This window comes from Maylandia zebra, linkage group LG3 (assembly GCF_041146795.1).
Source record: "Maylandia zebra isolate NMK-2024a linkage group LG3, Mzebra_GT3a, whole genome shotgun sequence".
Taxonomy (NCBI): Eukaryota; Metazoa; Chordata; class Actinopteri; order Cichliformes; family Cichlidae; genus Maylandia; species Maylandia zebra.
The window spans coordinates 4,643,769-4,662,672 of record NC_135169.1 but is presented as its reverse complement, the minus strand read 5'-3'; positions in this window follow the sequence as shown (position 1 = coordinate 4,662,672).

Sequence of the window (18,904 nt, the reverse complement as noted above, 5' to 3'; positions counted from 1 at the left end):
AAGTGGGCAGTGATGTAAAAACAGAGCAGTTCAAACTCTGTAGTACAGAAATAAAGAATCAATCTGGGTATTGTTAGTGTTTTTGTTAGTGATTTTCAGATGAAGCTTCACGAGGCTTTGAACCTTCCAGCTAACTGGTTCACAGAGTTTAATTTCTCAAGGGTCAGAATAAGAAAGACTTTATTTATCCCCAAAGCGCAATTAAGATACAACAGAGCAGCATGACGTTGAAGATAAAGACAGGGCATAAACTGGCAATAAGAGTAAGACAATAAATACACACAGAACATACAGTATATACACAGTTTTAAAATTAAACTGACTGAAAGGTGAATAAATAACTGTAAGTGACTAAAAGTGAATGAAGTGTCGGCAGTATAAAAAGACTGCAGAGTAGTTTATGTTTCTGGTGTGGGAAATGTTCTTATCGGCTGGAGTTAAAAAGCAGAGTGGCTTTGGGGACAAAGGTGGCGCTCCTCCTCTCAGTCCTGCAGGAAATGCAGCGGAGGCATCGCCCAGAGGGGAGCCATTGAAATGTGGGGTGAAGAATATGAGAGGGGTCGTTGATGATTTTGGCTGCCTGTCTAAGGGCCTGTTGGCTGAAAACCTGTGCCAGAGTTCTGACAGGCAGGCCGATGATTTTGATGCAGTGTGCTGCAGTCTGTTCCTGTTCTGAAGGCTGAGGGAGTGGAACCAGCAGGTGATGGAGAAGGTCATGATGCTTTCCAGGAAGGCATAGTAAAAAGTCATCATGACTCCAAAGGAGTTGAGTTTCCTAAGGAGGTATAGCTGTTGATGACACCGCCTGAGAATCTCCTCTGTGTGAGCAGAGAATTTCAGGAGGTTGTCAAAGATGGTTCCCAGGTATTTGTACTCCTCAACTACCTCCACTGGCTTCCGGTGGATGGTGGTGGTGACTGAAGCAGCCACGGGAAGGTCACCACCATCTCTTTGGTTTTGCTCACGTTCAGTTCAAACTCCTGCAGAGTGGGCCCTTGGTGTTGCGAGGGGCCTGACAACAGTGACAGGACAACTGTGTCGTCAGCATATTTTACCATGTGACAGTTGGGCTGTGTGGGTCTGCAGTCATCAGTGTTATAATATGTATATGTATGTAAATATGTTATAAAGAGCAGGGGGGAGAGCACACAGCCCTGGGGGGAGCCAGTGGAGGTGGAACGGAGACTGGAAAGAGAGTAGTTGACCCGTTGGTCAAAAAGTCCAATATCCACTGGATCAGCTGATCATCCAGGTGATATCGGGAGGAAAGTTTAGTGGCCAGGATATGAGGCAGCAGAGTATGAATGCTGTTGAGAAGTCTGGCGGTTGAGTCAGGGAGCTCCAGATGTTTGGGGATGGAGTTCAAGATGAAGATTTTTGCATCATCGACACCGGCACGGTAAGCAAACTGGAGTCAATCCATCAGGGCTCAGTTGCTCTTATGATGTGCTGTTTTATGATCTTCTCCATGACCTTCATCACCAGGGAGGTGAGGGCCACAGGACGAAGATCATTCAGAGACTTTGGGTTGTTTCTTTTGGGGATGGGGATGACTGTGGAGTGTTTCCACAGCTGGGGGACGGTGTGACTGTCAGTGTTGAAATAGAGTCCGGAACACACTTCCTAGTTGCCCTACACAGTGCCTCAAAACCTGACTGCTGATGTTGTCAGGGCCAGGTGAGCTCCTTGCCCTGGTTCTCCTGAGAGCTCTCACCACGTCCTCAGTGCAGAGTGCAGAGCTGCCAGGTTTGAGTGAGGATCTGGACTCCTCAAGCTGGGCCATGTTGTCCGTTTCAAACCTGGTGTAGAAAGCGTTGAGGTCAGCAGGGAGGGAGGAGGGGTTGCTGCTCTCCACCTGGATGGTTCTGGGGTGAAGACCGCAGTATTCACAGAGGCCATGGTTTTGAGGCCCTGCCAGGCTGAGTGGAGGTCCCCTGTGGTCAATTTCTTTTCAACTGTGTTTTTATACTTCAGTTTAGCAGTTTTTATGGCCCTCTTCACCTCTTTTTTATCCAGAGCAGAGCCGGTGAAGAAAATCCTCTTTTTTTTATCAAGGATTTCCTTGAGCTCCTTGGTGACCCAGGGTTTGTTGTTGGAGACTGTTTTTGAGAGGATAATGTTGTCAACACAGAAGGAGATGTATGATGTCACCGTGTCGACTTGTTTGTCAATGTCATCAGAGGGAGAAAGAAGGCTGTCCCAGTCAGTGGCTTCGAAACCTTCTTGTAAGGTGAGGATACTTTCCTCTGTCCACTGCTTGATACTTTTGGTGACCTTTTTAATCCTCTTGATGACTGGGGTGTAAGCAGGGGCCAGCAGGATGGTGTGGTAGTTGCTAAGCTGAGAGGGGGGAGGGGGAGGGCTTTAAATGCATCTGGTACATAGCCATAGCATTTATCCAGAGATTCATGTGCACAGAAACCTCCCTGCTTGTTAAAAATAGGCACAGTTATTACAGGTCATTTTAAGAACAGGATTTGTGATACAGACCTTCTTTAGATTTCAGACTATCATCATTTAAAGAAACTGCTGCAGCTTTTTGGACCTCACCTTTGTGTACTTTGTGTATTTGTGTAAACCAGACTTCAGGTTTATGAATTTAGTGACTTTTATATTTCACATTTGTATATCACCATGGAAACCTATGTTAAAGTCTGTGAATAATCTGGACTCCACCTGATGAAGTCACATCATGTGACTTTCCCCCTCACCCTGATGACCTTCAACTGTGCTGTGTAAACAAACAAAATGAAACGAGCTCTCAGTTTGTTTCTGCTCCAAGATCCGACTGTAAACACTGAAACCATGAGTACCAATATTTACCATGAGTACTTGACAGGCTCGAAGAGTGTGAGAGTCAAGAAAAGATAAAAAAAAACACATCTGTTCCACTCGACTAACTGTTCAAAAAGGGCCCTATAGCATTTCATGTGCCGACAGAGAAACTTGATGTGTTTTTGGTTTAATTCTGGATGAGCTTCAAAAAATATGACTTTTAGACATGTCACAGATTCTTTTGAATGAGGCAAATTGTAAAAAGGTCTTTGAGTGCTCAGGTAGAGAAAGGTCCTTTATAACCAGTGTATTTACCATGACTAGTGGACAGGCTCAAAGAGCGTGAGAGTAAAGAAAAGACAAAACACTCAGCACTGTTCCACTCGACTGATTGTTCAAAATAGGAAGACAGCATTTCATCTGCCAGCAAAAAACATGATGTGCTTAATTCTGGATGAAGTTAAAAAACTTTTAGACATTTCTCAAATTATTTTCTTGCTAACACACATAAGAAAAGAATTCAAAAGAAGTCTTATGTAAGCCACATCATGATTAAGAAACAACAAACACTGCATTTAGTTATGACTTATATTCAGTTTCTCCAACTAAGATTAGTCATCCTTTAATAAGATTTATGGAAATTATAAACATGTGATGAAGGCAAATGGAATCAGTCCAACATGTTTAATGGATCCTGATCATGTGCAGACTTTACTCTGTAGAAACAGATCTTTGGTTTTATAATTTAATGTTAATCTGACTACAGCTTCTGAGCTTCATCAGTGTGTTTGACTTCAGGCTGGTTCACAGTAAAGTTCACTTGTTAACATGAAACCTTGTTGTATCTGCCAGCGTGAACAGACATCTAATACAGCCACACCCAGACTGCTGGCTTTATTTACTGAATAAATATTTATACTGCAAACACTGACAGTCAGTTTCTCTGTTTCCAGTCTACAGATCCAGTCATCCTTTCTGTCTTCACTGTACATTAATCTGCTAACTTTGAACGATTTTCATTAAATATCTGATCACTGGTCACTGAACTGATTTCAGATCATTTCATTCTGTTTTAATGAAAATTTTCCACAAATTGTTCAGACTTTCTGTACATGCAGGTGGAGGAGCAGGGAAAGGTGTGCTGTTGGACGAGGGGTCAGGTGACTGGAAACAGTAGGAACACACTGCGGCCACCTACAGGGCAGGTGGGGAACAGCAGGGATCTGAAACCATATGAGAAGTTAGTGTGTGAGAAGTTAGAACAAACGGACTTAAGATGCTCTAAGCGATCAAAGTTGATCTGAAACAGAAGATAAATCCACTGATTCTTTGTAAAGTTCATCTGCTGCTCACATAAATCCTGTGATGAAAACTTTATTTCACTGAATGTTTCTTCAAAGCTCATTTCAACCTGTTGAAGTCATGAGTGAAAGTGCAGACTGAGAGTGGATCACATGATGTTTAAGGTGTGTCATGTGACATGCTCAGTATTGTCACACATGTCTAGATTGTCCCTGATATCACAACTGCTCAAACACTGATGATTATATTTGAAGGATTCTTACTGATGGCAGCAAAGTTTGAATGGAGCTCTCTGTCTGTGCTGATTTGTCGCCCTCTGGAGGTCAAAACACAAACTGCATGATGTCACTGTTGATAGGTTTGTAGCTTGAACCTATTCGCTGGAACGTTGAAGACAATATAATTACACAGCAAAAGCATTGAACACCAAGTAGGCAAAGTTCTTCGTGTTACTCGTGTGTGTGTGTGTGTGTGTGTGTGTGTGTGTGTGTGTGTGTGTGTGTGTGTGACCCCATAAATGACTTCCCTAAACCTGCTGGTCTGGAAGTCCAACAGTTCATCTAAACAAAAGGCACTTAATCTAAAACAGATACGGCCACGTTTATCCTGCCATAAAACAATAAAACAAGGTACGACCTCTTCCCATGCTCCCAGAATGTAGGTGTGCATTCCAGTGTGGAATACACACCAAGCCTTTGCAGCCAGTTTCAATGCAAACATTGTTATACACAGCATATGTCAATCACCCTAAATTACTGTAAAAATACACAGTTTGACAAATGTATTAGCAGTTATCCCATTCCTCATTGATCTCATCCAATGGCAAACTGCATCCTACGAGCAAACAAATGAATTGTTAATTTAATAGTGAAAATAAGAAAGTAACATTTTCAAAACATTCCAGCTTGGTGGTGCTTCCTCCGGGTGTGCAAATCACATGTCTCTCTGCAGAGTGGTTTGCGTTCTGCAGGGCGTCACAAATGTCTCTTCCAGTTGTTTCCATCACTGTCCATAGGACCAGAGTCCAAATGTATGTAGAATAAACATTCAAACATACCAGTTGGTTTTGTTGTTTGTCAACATGGGTCTCAGCTATCTCCAAAGCTGCAGACCTCTTTTCAGCACTCTAGTTTTATGGCCTCTACCAACCCCCATCACCTCACTTCAGGCCTTCGTCTTGTGAGGGGGATACTTATGACTCCTCCACTGTCCACACTCTGCAGAAAAACCCCTCTGTGAAAAGGGTGCAGGGTTCAGTTATCTTACTGCTGTTATGATCCCAGCAGTCTTCAATGTGCCAGCGTATGCACAGTATAGTGGCACAGCATTAGGTGATGTTCATAGGAAACTGCTGTCATCACCACCATAGCTTCTGGTTCCTGTGCTTTCACAGGATCATGATGTCATCCTTAGACTCCCTCTGGGCTGTCAATGGAGCTTGGCACGCTCCCCTCATCCTTCAGGTGCCCGTCTGTTGTCCAGAATCTCCTCTGTTGGCCTCTGGAAATCCCCTTTGGCACAGCTCTCATTCCAACGCAGTTTCATGGTCCTTGCTGTGGCTCCAAAGTCTGATCTCATGATGGGCCCCAAACAGCTCGACCTTTGACCTCAACCACTGCCTGGGCTGTCAGCTATGCCTGGAATGGTTCTTGCTTCTCACTGGGCCTCTGAAGATTTCTCAGGAGATCCCTTTCAGCAGACTGCTGCACCTGTATTTCCTTGCTAGGAAGAAAAACTTCTATTTGGAGAGCATGTCAACAATCATCAAGCCACATTCTTTAGTTCAGTGAACTTCACTTATAGGCCATCAAAGCCTCATCTGAACATGGATGCACCACTTACATAGGTTTAATACCTGTAAATAAACGGTTAATCACACAAATCACTGCAACAATCATAAAAAACATTATTTCATGTTAATCCTGGACCCCTCCTCTTGACGCATGGACACACACATGAGTCAACTCATCAAACCTGGATTCCTGTCTTAAAGAAAAAGGTTAGCGAGATCATGTCCCAGGCAACATCAGGGCATCTCCGCTGGAGTAGCTCCGTAACCCTGCAATAAAATATGTTAGTGTGTTTTGCATATTAAATTTTCTTAACACCTGGCTCTGCCAAGAGCCTGCATACACACCATCATGGCCTGGAAAGCAAAATCTGGAAGTAAAATCAAACTTCACACTTGTAAACAATTGTATCATAAGAGTAATAAGCATTCAACATCAACAAGACAAGTGTCATGTGCAGGTTTTCTCAAATCAGTAAACTACAACTATTACCATAATTTGCCTCAGACATGGATCATCCCATGTGCTCAGTTAACATTAATGTAATCGGTGACTTCCCTTAAGCAAAGTCACTCCACTCATATATTACTAGGAGCTCAAAAGTGGCCAGCAAATGAGCTCCATATTAAACTATCCCATAAACACTGCATCTCTTATTTGTTTTTCTCATGTTACTTGTCCGCTTCTGCTGAATCTTCTACATGCATTCTCAGAAAAACAAACATTAGCAATACACATTGACCGTGGTCAGACGGTGGTCAGACGGTGGTCAGACGGTGGTCAGACGCAGGTCAGACGCAGGTCAGACGCAGGTCGACAGGTTCCAGAGGTGCCATAAAAACACCATAAAGTTAGCCATCCATAGCTGTGGAAAGAAGTGACACTAGTTTTCAACACAGGAAATTTCTCGCATGTTATTCACATTATCAAAGTAACCTTCACATTTTCCCAACAACACAGTGTAACAGCATCACCACTCATAACCTATAAACACAGTTTCTTCACACATAAACCCAGAAATCCTGTAGTAGGAAAAAACATCAACCAGTTGTCCTGGTATAAATCGCATCATCAAATCACATGAAGAACTGTAATGCTGTAGAAAAGAAATGCAAATGTTAGCCCTGCACAGGTGTGTACACACTTTCTCACAGTTTCCTCTGTGAGCAACACAGGATAGTGAATAACACCCCTGGTAGATGCACAGACACAGAAAGTGGCATTTAAAAGGTTAAATCGTCATGCAACCTCGAATGTTGCTGTCATCTTTCTGCTCCTGTAAAAGGAAACACACATAGATTCATCTGCACCTCTGTCAGGTGGGGGTTAACTTCGCACAGTAGTGTTACATCAATAAAGTCTATCTTGCTGATAGTGGAACCTATCGTCGCATTTAGTTTCCACTCTCAGCAAAATGACGTCATTTGAAAAAGAAAAAGAAGAACTTTAGATCGGATTACCTCGCTGAATCCTTTTTAGGCAGGGACTCTCATTTTCTAATTGTCCCAGATAAGTGGCTTTCTCCAGAACCCATTTTAATGTGGAGAAACTCACTTGCAACAATTTTCCCGACGACGTGTAGTACAGCGCTTTCTGTTCTAATCGTGCAGATCTGCTCAAACGACAGAGATTATCAAACAAAACTTTCAGTGCACTGTGAAAGTATTAAAATAAAAAGGCCTTGTTAAGTCATGACACAAGCTCCTCATCTCAGGAGGGTAAATCATACCATTAGCATGGTTCATCATACCATCATACTAATTGGCAGGCTCAACTTCACAACAAAAAAAAATCATCAGCTAAATTCACTCCAAACCAACCATCAGCTGCACAACACACAACATAACCCTAATGTCTTATTAGCTATGAGTTTAGTCACCAGGTCTGCGCTCTTCACACATTTAGGCCACAGATTTTATTCAGTTTTCCTTTTTTCCCTTCATCATAAAACATGTGACATGCTGTCATGCACTTCACAAAAGAAGTTTGTTCTGACGTATTCAGAGTTGTGTATCTAAATACAGGATTCACTCGCACATCAAAACAGGAAACTCAGTGTTTTAGAGTCTCCACTCAACACACAACAAACTCCAACACATCTCATTCACTCGTGCTAGAATTCAGTCACCTTTCATTAATCTAAGAACGATCAACTAATTTGCATATCAGCTATTAACCCACTAAGATGACAGGAAAACAGAAATGCATGTTCAAAATAATATCACAAAAATAGAATTTCCCTCATACAGTAAATTACTTGTGCTGCATCAATCAAGCAGGAAGCTTCACCCAATTTACTATATCAACGACTAAATTTATTGTCTGATCACTGGTTGGTCAAACCAGAATCTTTTTTCCCACGAAAGTTAAACTGTTGTCCTGCAACCTAGAGAGTCAATTTTTGCATTGGATAAATTCAGTATTTGATAACAAGTGTCTGTTAAATTGACACTATTTTAACACTGATGAAAGATAACAAGCTAATTTTCATTACATGGGTGTTTGTGTTATTAGGCAGGTCTAATGCATGTCTGTGGAGCTGCATCTCCAGCAGAGCATGTTCTTAAAGCTGCCTTTCATTCACACTTCTCTGCTATTATTTGATCATTTCTTAACTAATGTGCTATGAGTCCACTGGTCTTTGCATCACACGAGGTGACTTGGACAAGATGATAAACAGACTCACGCTTAAGATGTTGTCTAATCTTCATGAGCTCTCTTGTGTTTGTGTTAGTAGGGTTAATGCATGTTGTGCTTGTGTGTGTGATTTTGTATATGTTTCTTTTTCGCAGTGTTTCAGACTCCTTCACAATTTTCCAACTTAAGCAGTCAGTTTTTTTTTCCCAGGTTTGCTAACCCAAATTTTGATTTCCCACATTAAATAACAAAATTCCTATGTGTTCTCACCACTCCTCTCACTCTGTTGTCCTCTCACTCTTAGACAGTCCAACAGCCGGCAGTTCTCCTTCAGCTTTGTCCTGTGTTCCACTGTCTCTTCTTGCCATTTTCTCCAAAGGTGGCAAATGTCAAACTCCAACAGTCTCCTCAGTTCTCCTCAAACGTTCTTGTCACATGCACAGTGAAGTTTCAGCTTGTTGTAGACACAGTGCCATTCATCCAATCAGGCAGGATGATGGGTTTGCTCTTCTTCTCTGATGCTGTTTGTCCACACTGCTGCTGCTTGCTGGGACTCTTTGCTCAGGACTTTGCTGCTGTCTCTTTATCTGCCATGTTATTGCTCTTTGGAGCTGCATTGCTTGTCTTCAGGGAGGAGTGAGAGCTTGCTTGTGAGGTTGAGAGACACATGGTGCTGTAAATAAGTTAGCCAGAAACTTGGCCTGAATGTTTCCAATGATGTTAAACTATAACTTTCTTCCGACCGCTGCATGTGGAAAATTGATTCAGGTCTGCTTTTCACCTGAAAGTGACAAACTAAGACATTTTCATTATTATCATCACTGCTTAATCAACACACATCTCTCTCTCTCTGTTTTTGTGAACAGTCCTTTCTTAAAAGCAGAAAATTAGATTGTAGTTGTTCTTGGCTGATCAACACAAAACCTTTTTCCTATGATTTTTTTTATCTACAATATAAATTCTCTCTTTTTCACTCTTTTTTTTTTTACAATAGCTGGTGACCTGCAGAATCACCGCTCTCACAATCAGAGGCAATTACTTTTACACAGCGCACAAAAACACTGTGACATCAAACACATTCACACTCACTTTGTCATCTGCATAAATAAATCATATGGCTGATGATATGTGCCATGGTGATCCATATGTATGATCACAAGTTTATTTAATTATTTTTAACCCAACAAAACAAATAAACAGAAACATGATGCGGATGCTATGAACACTCTACACACGTGAGTCAAGATGCAGAAAAACTGCTCACGGAAACGCTGCACACTCCAGTTATCACAGTTATAGTTCTGTTTCCCTCTCTTCGAGGAGTTCTCAGACAGCTCTCGATCTGATAATGTGTAGCTTGCTCATCAGCTCAGAAAAAACCGCAACGCAACCTCACACAGTGGTTGCGTGCTTTTCCCACAGTGGCAAAGACTTAAACTTTCATATTCAATTCAGCTTCTCCATCATGTACTTTTAGATGTTTCATACAGGGTTCAGCATATTAGTTGTTTTCACAGGTGTGCTCTATATCTCAACAATGGCTCATAATAAGACGACAGTCTTTCACACAGGTCAAGTGCCTCTATGCACTTCATTAGTTTAAATATTTGCCTATTTTACTACATCTCATATGTCATTGTACTGAATTTGAGCAACCACAAGCTTAATGTAGATTACTTTTAGCAATTATCCACCTCAATTAAATCTATGGTCTGGCACACAGGCTGTTGTCGATCAGGGAAAGCTAAAGAATAAACATTTTGTGTCAGCAAGGGGGTGGGGGAAGCCATTCACCAGAGCATATCTTAAGTGCTACTGATGTAGGCTGGCCTTCTCCACATGCTCTTCAAGGCTGGTGTGTTTTCTGAAAACTTCTAACATTTGAATCTCTTTCATTTATAAGCCTGCGATTAACCGCACGGCTCAGGACCATGTGAAACCCGCGCGACCATGCTCACGTGAACCCGCGCAGCTAAGGAGCCGTCGCTCTCTTTTTTTTTTAAAATTTAAATACTTTGTGCTGCCAGGAGCAAAGTCCAGCATAAACGTCTGTTACCCTCCGACACACTCTTGGTTGCTTAGGAATCCATGATAACGACAACAGCTGGTGTCACGGACCACGTGTTCCGCTCTGCACGCACTCACACAACAACAACAACGAAAACAACAACGACAACAACACAAAATAGGCCTATCGTCCAGCACAGTCTGGACCCCGCGGAACTTCTCAACACCCCACAAAGTGGCGGAGAACTCACCTCTCGCTCCACAAAGTAGCGAGGAGCCTCTCACTCCACAAAGTAGCGAGGAAGCCAGATAACCGAATTTCCCAGAGGAACCCACCCGAGGGATTAATAAAGTTCTACCTTATCTTATCTCTTATCTTATCTCTCCACAAAGTAGCGAACTTCTCAACGCCTCACAAAGTGGCGGAGAACCCACCTCTCGCTCCACAAAGTAGCGAAGAACTCACTTATCGCTCCACAAAGTAGCGAACTTCTCAACGTCTCACAAAGTGGCGGAGACTGCACAACCACACGGTTATAGAGTCGGGCTCTAGGGACTTACTTGGTGTTGCTTAGTGTGTAATATCAGCCTCGGATCCCGCCGATTGTCATTCATCGAGGAGAAAAGACAGACAGTTAATCCACAGGAACTTCCTGGCTGACGTCAGTCTTTCAGCGTGTCTCTTCTCCCCTCGGTGAATGTCGACTCCAGGGCTCCAGCTCTCGAAGGACCAATTAATGATAGGTTTGTAGCTTGAACCTATTCACTGGAACGTTGAAGACAATATAATTAAACAGCAAAGCAAGACACGAGTAGGCAAAGTTCTTCATGTTTCTCGTGCACGGGAGAGAACCGGACAAACGCCGTTCCTTCGCTTGACCCCAGTTGCTCTCGTCCGTTCTCCCGTAACACTGCTCTTTTATTGAGGTTACATGAATATGCATAGGTTCATTAACATATGACGTCTACATACACACAAAGAGTACCGTGTGTGTGTGTGTGTGTGTGTGTGTGTGTGTGGTACTGCTGATCAAAGGGTCCTATAACATGAAAGCACAAAAGCAAACATCCTTGGTCAGGAAGAGGGTAGTCTCCCCCTCACCCTAAATGGTTCACCCTAGATAACACGGTGAGGAAGTCCAGCAGTTCATCAAACCAAAAGCACTTAGACTAGAACAGACGTAGCTACGTTAATCCTACCATAAAACAATAAGACAAGGTACGACCTCTCTCATGCTCCCAAAGTGCTCTCTAATGCACACAAAGTTTGCAGACTATCAAGGATCAAAACCTCTACCAATCTACAACTAATTACAAAACTCTAAGCATATATAAGTAGATATTTCTAAGCATAAATGGAAATCAACAATACAAAACCTAACACCTGCTCCATGGTTTTTCACAACATTTTGCACATCACTATTTAATACAGGAAGTAGGTGAACTAAAACAAGTCATCGTTCTTTGTGAGAGGACCATATTAATGAAACAAACCTCAATGACATCATAGGGATCCCTAAAGATGCTCCTGCTGCTTCTCTTCCTCCTCATCCTAAGCTTCCTTCTCCTTGTCCTCGCCTTCCATCCAATTGTAATTCAACCTAATTGTGTTGCTCCCCCTCCTCTTCCTCATTTTGTTGGAGCTGTGAACACAATTAATGTGAATCTGGATTAATTTGTGCAAACAAGAAAAATCTACAGCTTTTTGGTCAGAGGTGCTCTTGTGATTTAAGCCGGGTAGAGTAGATTTATCTGTTGATGCTACCTGCTTCAGCTCTGGCTGCTGAGTGATATTTATACCCTGGCTGGATTACAAACTTTAACCATGTGCTGAACTTTGGCCCACCGTTGATACCTCTTGTTAGTATAACGACCTCTTCTTAGCTTGTATGTATGATGTATGATGGTGGATAAATGAAATATACTAAAAAATAACTATATTACAAAAGAACATGTCACGGTTCTGGGCCCGTTGGACCCAGTATTTTGAGTTTATTATGTTTTGGTTTATTTTTGCATTATGGATTGTTTTCTGATGTTCTGGTCCTTTGTTTATTATTATCATTATGGATCTGTTTCTGTTATTCTTGGTGAGGGATCAGTTCTTAGGTTTTGGGTTCTTATGTGTATTGCAGTTTCTGTTCAGTGTCATGTCTGCATCTGGTTTAGTACTTCTTGTTTCCTGTCTTATTGTGAAAGTCTTTGTCTTATGTTAGTGTGTGCAGCTTAGCTCCACCGTCTCGTTAGCCCTGATCTCCCCCAGCTGTGTCTCCCTTCTGTGGTCCATTCCCTCATTACTACCCTGTGTATTTAAGCCCTGTGTTTTCCCATGCTTGGTGTCGTGTCGTACCTTCAGATTATGCCTGTGTATTCCTGTTCTCTGGTTTCAGTGGTCACTTCATGTTTTGTTTTCGTACCAGCAATAAAGCTGAGGTTTTTGAGTTTCACGTTAGTGTCTGAGTCCTGCGTTTGGATCCTCCTCTCCGCCTGCCCACACACAGAGCCCTGACAGAACATCTATCTTGGAAACATCAAATGACCGGAGCATAACTTGTCAACTAGTCCGAAAATAAGTTATGCAGGAACAGTCAAAGACACACCTTCTCATGTCACATTTCTATTCATTTCTATATAATTAGATTAGACAATAAAGAGTTATCTAATCTAATTATTCATTCAAAACACTTATGCATAGCTGTATTTTATACAGCTCATACAGAATTCAAAGTACAGGTTCATGTGAGTATTTAATGTACGGCTCAGATTGTAACAGCAGTCTGGCGAGGAAGGAGCGGCTAGCCGGTCCAGCGGGCATGTGGTGTGGAGGTTAGCCGGATAACACGGAGCCGGTCAGTTAAATTAAACAACAGACCTTTATTCCTTGTCAGCAACATAAGACCATACAAGCCAGGTCTCCACGGCTCTACACTGTCCGTACATACATGTGCGGGGATCGGTAGTCGCCGGTGCCAGGCCGTTACGATGGTGAGGTCTATCCTGAGAACAGAACACGAGCAGCATGTAATGGCTGCCACGCTATACTCACACACCCCCTAGGAGACTCCCCCCCTAGTGGTGCTATAACCCAAAAGGTTTGTTACATCACCCCCCCGGCAATTCACAGGCTGTCCTCAGCCGGACCCAGGTGACCCTCCTCCCGCTACCCTTCTTCACTATACATAGTTACATTAGGTACTAAGCAGGTTGTGGAGGAATTGTTAGACACCCTTACCTTATGCATTGGTACAGTCAATAAACAAAATTAGTGCTTGAAGCAAACAATACAGAACATGCAGTATTACTGCCAATCCATCTTCCAGAGATGGTCATAGACAAGGGAAACAGTCAGACATACAACACAACCGGTCACACAAATCAGTACAACCGAAAACCAAACAAAGGCTCTCACGGGCCACGATGACGAGGGCTCAGTGGAACAGAACAAGTAATCACCCCTTATGAACAGAACAATTACAGCATGTACATGTATGAAACCAACCCTCAGTCAACATTGAGTCTGTCCGTATGATGACGGTTAGTCCACCTGGTAGCAGTCCAACCCTCAGTGATTCTGGGGCACCGGCGGGGTCTCAAATGATAGTGTTCCCCCTCGGCCGGTGGCGACTCAGAGGCGCCCTCGGCGGGGTGCCCGCCTGTTTCGATATCCCCTGAACTCGGGAATGAGGGCTGTTCCCCCGTTTCAGTCTCATCCAGGCTCTCCTGGGCCGAAGTCCGGTGCCCTGAAGGAGATGTGGAGTCCCAGGAGTAAAATGCCTGAACGTTCACGACGTGGAAGACTCCTGCGTCTTCACCAGTGTCAATCTTGGCTAATCTGTAGTTGACCTCCCCAAGCTTCTGAGTAACCTGGAGGGGCCCTGTAAACAAGGGTGCCAGCTTGGCCGTGAAGCAAGATTGAGCGTCCGATCGATGATGAGCTTTGACTTTCACCAAGTCTCCGACTGCGTAGGTCATCGGCCGGCGTCTCAGGTCGTAGTAGCGTTTCTGCCTAGCATGGCTGCGAGCCAGTGTCTCCCTGGCCCGATCGTGGGCCTCCTGAAGTGACGCTTTAAGGGTCTCCGGATAGGGCATGGATGACTCCTCGCTCTCCCCGGACGGCTTAGTAAGCAAGTCAAGGGGTGTCTCCAGCTCCCTACCATACAACATCATAGCAGGGCTGAGTCCTGTACTTTCATGGGGGGCCGAGCGCAGCGCGAAACAGATTTGGGACATGAACTTATCCCACGACGCGTGCTTATCGCCCACGTATGCGCGGATGGCCGTTTTGAGAGTTCTGTTCACTCTTTCGGTCGCATTAGTTTGCGGATGATACGCCGTCGTGAGGCGGTGGGTGGACCCAAGAGTGGAGAGAACAGAATCAAACAGCTCACTAACAAAAGGTGAGCCCCTGTCCGAAATAAGGTACCTAGGGGCCCCATGCCTAGCAAATACCTCGTTAATGAACTTACTGGCTGCCACTCGAGCCGTCGCATCCCGAATCGCACACACTTCGATCCACTTGGAGAAATAGTCTACGAAGACCAGTATGTACGAGTTCCCCGAAGCGGTGCGAGGTAGTGGTCCGACAAAATCGACCCCTGCGTATTCCCAGGGTCGCTGGGGCGAAATGGGGACCATGAAGCCCGCTGGCTTTCTTTGACTGGGTTTTGTGAGTTGACATACTGGGCACGACAAGACGTAGCGTTTAACTTCCGATGCCATCTTGGGCCAGTAAAACCTAGACTGCATTCTTGCTAGTGTCTTAGCAATCCCCAGGTGACCTGCTGTAGGGTGGTCATGATAATAACCGCACAGGGTACCCCGGAGAGCCGTAGGAGCATACAGCTTCAGCTCCTCCTGGGGGCGAAGATTGCGCTTATGTTTCGGACCTCGGTAATAGAGTAGGCCGTCATTGACCACCAAGGACGGTGAAGGACTGGCGTCCGAACCCAGGTTGGGGGAACACTCCAGGTCTCGGAGCTTTGGACCTGCACCTGGGTCATCTAACTGCAGCTGCCTTAGTTGTGTTCGGTCTTCTAACAAAAGGGGAGGCTGGGCACGAAGATCCATGCCCCACATGACAGCATGCTCCGGCAAGATTTCAATAGGAGGACCCTCTTGTGCAGGTAGTGGGTTGCGAGACAGAGCGTCTGGCACCCTGTTGTGCACCCCCGCCTTATGTACGATGGTAAAGTCAAAGTCCTGCAAGCGCAGGGACCACCGCGCCAACCGGCCAGTAGGGTTTGGGCGTGACATCAGCCACTTAAGGCTGTTGTGGTCAGTCAAGACCGTCACATGAAGCCCTTCCACATAGGGACGAAAGTGTTCTAAAGCCCAAATCACGGCCAGACACTCCTTTTCTGGCGTAGAGTATGGTTTCTCTGCCTTGTGAAGAGCTCGACTCGCGTAAGCGACCGGTACTTCCCTACCCTCTGCATCCTTCTGCATTAAGGCCGCCCCCAAGCCAAGGTCACATGCGTCCGTATGGATGAAGAAAGGCCGGGAAAAGTCAGGGAGTGACAGGACAGGCGCTGTCGCAATGCTCTGTTTCAGGAAGTCCATGGACTCCTGACACCTGTCATCCCACTGAAAGGTAACATCCTTCCTTGTCAGGGCGTGCAGAGGTTCTGCATGGCGAGCGTATTCCTTTACGAATCTGCGGTAGTATCCCGTCAGACCGAGAAACTGCCGCACCTGTTTCATTGAGGACGGAGTTCTGAACTGCATCACAGCCTTGATTTTGTCATCGTCCGGTTTAATGCCATCCGGGGTAACCCGGTAGCCCAGGAAGGTGAGCTCCTTCAGGCAGAACTGGCATTTCTTAAGCTTCAACGAGAGACCCGCAGACCTAAGTCTCTCAAGGACCTCCCGCAGGTCCAACAAATGCTGTTCGAAGGTAGGGGACACAACCACGATGTCATCCAGATATACAGCACATGTCTTGTAAACAAGGCCGCTGAGGACGTTGTGCATCAGCCTCTGAAAGGTGGCTGGTGCGTTGCAGAGGCCGAAAGGGAGCACGCGAAACTGAAACAGCCCACAATGGGAAACAAAGGCTGTTTTAGGACGTGAGTCCCCTGAAACCGGCACCTGCCAGTAACCCCTCGCCAGGTCCAATGTTGAAATGAATCGACCTCTCGCTAGGAAGTCGAGTCACCTGGTTCAGCCCCCTAAAGTCCACACAGAACCGTGGGTCAGCGCCCAACCTGTTAACAATCACGACAGGTGCGGCCCAGGGGCTCATGGACGGTTCAATTATGCCATCCTCCAGCATTTTCTGGACCTGCTCTTCAATGAGTTGTTTCTTTGCAGGGGAGGTGCGGTATGGGGGGAGGAGGTTAGCCGGATAACACGGAGCCGGTCAGTTAAATTAAACAACAGACCTTTATTCCTTGTCAGCAACATAAGACCATACAAGCCAGGTCTCCATGGCTCTACACTGTCCGTACATACATGTGCGGGGATCGGTAGTCGCCGGTGCCAGGCCGTTACGATGGTGAGGTCTATCCTGAGAACAGAACACGAGCAGCATGTAATGGCTGCCACGCTATACTCACACACCCCCTAGGAGACTCCCCCCCTAGTGGTGCTATAACCCAAAAGGTTTGTTACAAGATCTACAGACTTTCAGAGTTTCTAGAGCAGACACAGAGCTCACGTCACAACAGGCTTCAGGCGCCATTTTAGTGACTTTAACAATATATTACATTTTAATTTCGGTCTAGCTGACATTAGGTTATGTACGCAGCACGCAATTGAACCACATATTTTAGAAGCCAAAGGTTCAAATTAGCTGGGAGCACCTTCACTTAATTATAACAGTGGTTTTGTTAGGAAAACAGTTTTTGTATACCAGATACTAAATTGCGCTGACCTCAACGGCTAACGTATCTAGCTAATCGCTACTGTTAGCACAACATTAACAGCAAGCTACAATGACGAGTAACAAAAACAAAACAGTAATAAGGTTTCAATGAAAATGTTTTACCTTTTCCAACAGTCCCAGAATCCAGAGCTTCAAAGTCCAGCAGGTACTGAAGACTGTTATCCGTTTCGCTGTCACCGTCCGTGAGATTTTTCCCCCGAAAGGTCAAGGCCCGCCGCTCGCACACTCTGTCTGCGCATGCGCATACCAACGACGGACCCCCTCCGTCCGCTCCCGGGAGGTTATAGTATGACGTGTTCTGACATTACTCTCTCCCTGTCATTTATTTGGCTCAAAACACATATTAACAAATTGCTCAGTGATGAACAACTACTCAGATCATTTACCAAAGCAGTGTGCTTTGTCAAAACAAAGTGTGTGTTCATTACACTGACATTCTGTTCTGCAATTGTTATTTACTTGTATTTTATAATTTGACTTTACATACTGCTGGGTGGTTTGTAAAGTTTACAATAACTAGTATTATCATTATGCTATATTTTCAAAAATACATAATAATCTTAAAGGAATGCCTTGGAGTAGAAAATAGTAATGCTTTATTAAAATTTAAAACTAAAGTACAGTATTTGAATGTGTGTATTGTGTCTACTGTTTGTTAACTCACCATATTCATAATGTGTTTGTGGGGTTAGGTGTGTGTGTGTGTGTGTGGGGGGGGGGGGGGGGGGGGGGGGGTTAGGGTCTTTAGGCTTTGGCCCTCACCCCTGCCACCAGTATATTTTCAAGCAAATATTTCTAACTTTTATTTGAATATTCAGTTTCCTATCTTCTCTTAAAGGGTAATTGCCAGGTATCCCGCCCTCCCCCTTCGCACACACATGCACACAAAGAAAACACACAGTATAATTCACAGCCTCATTATAGTGAATAAATATTTATGCCATTTTCACCACCAAACTTAGATTGCTAAGAATGAAGAACCTTTTGTTCTTTAAAGAACCATTTGTAGTAGCTGAAGAACCATCCACAAAATAAAAAAGGTTCTTTGACGTATGATGGTTCTTTAAAGAACCATGAAGACATCTGAAGAACCATTTAAGAACCATAATTTTTCTGAGTGCAGTGGAGGTGGTGAGTGACAGGAGAATAGCAGCTAAGCTGTCATCCCTGTTGGACAACGTCTCCCACCCCATGCAGGAGACTCTGACAGCACTGAGCAGCTCCTTCAGTGACTGCGGCACCCACCTGGGGGGCTCTTCAACTGGTGGGGAAGATTGTCACATCTTGCAGGAGCTTTCCTCTCCTCAGGGGCTCTCTCTGCAGGAGGGGGAGACACAGGAGAGGTGGAGGAAGATCTCAGCCTGGGTGTTTATTGTCTTATGTAGTCTGGAAGAAGAGTGGATGGTGGGGTGGGTGCAGTTTTCTCTGTGGTGGGGTTGGGTGGACTGTCCCGGGCTCTGTGGGGCCGGGAGGCGCTGCTGCACTGGCCCCGGTCTGGATGGGCCTGGGC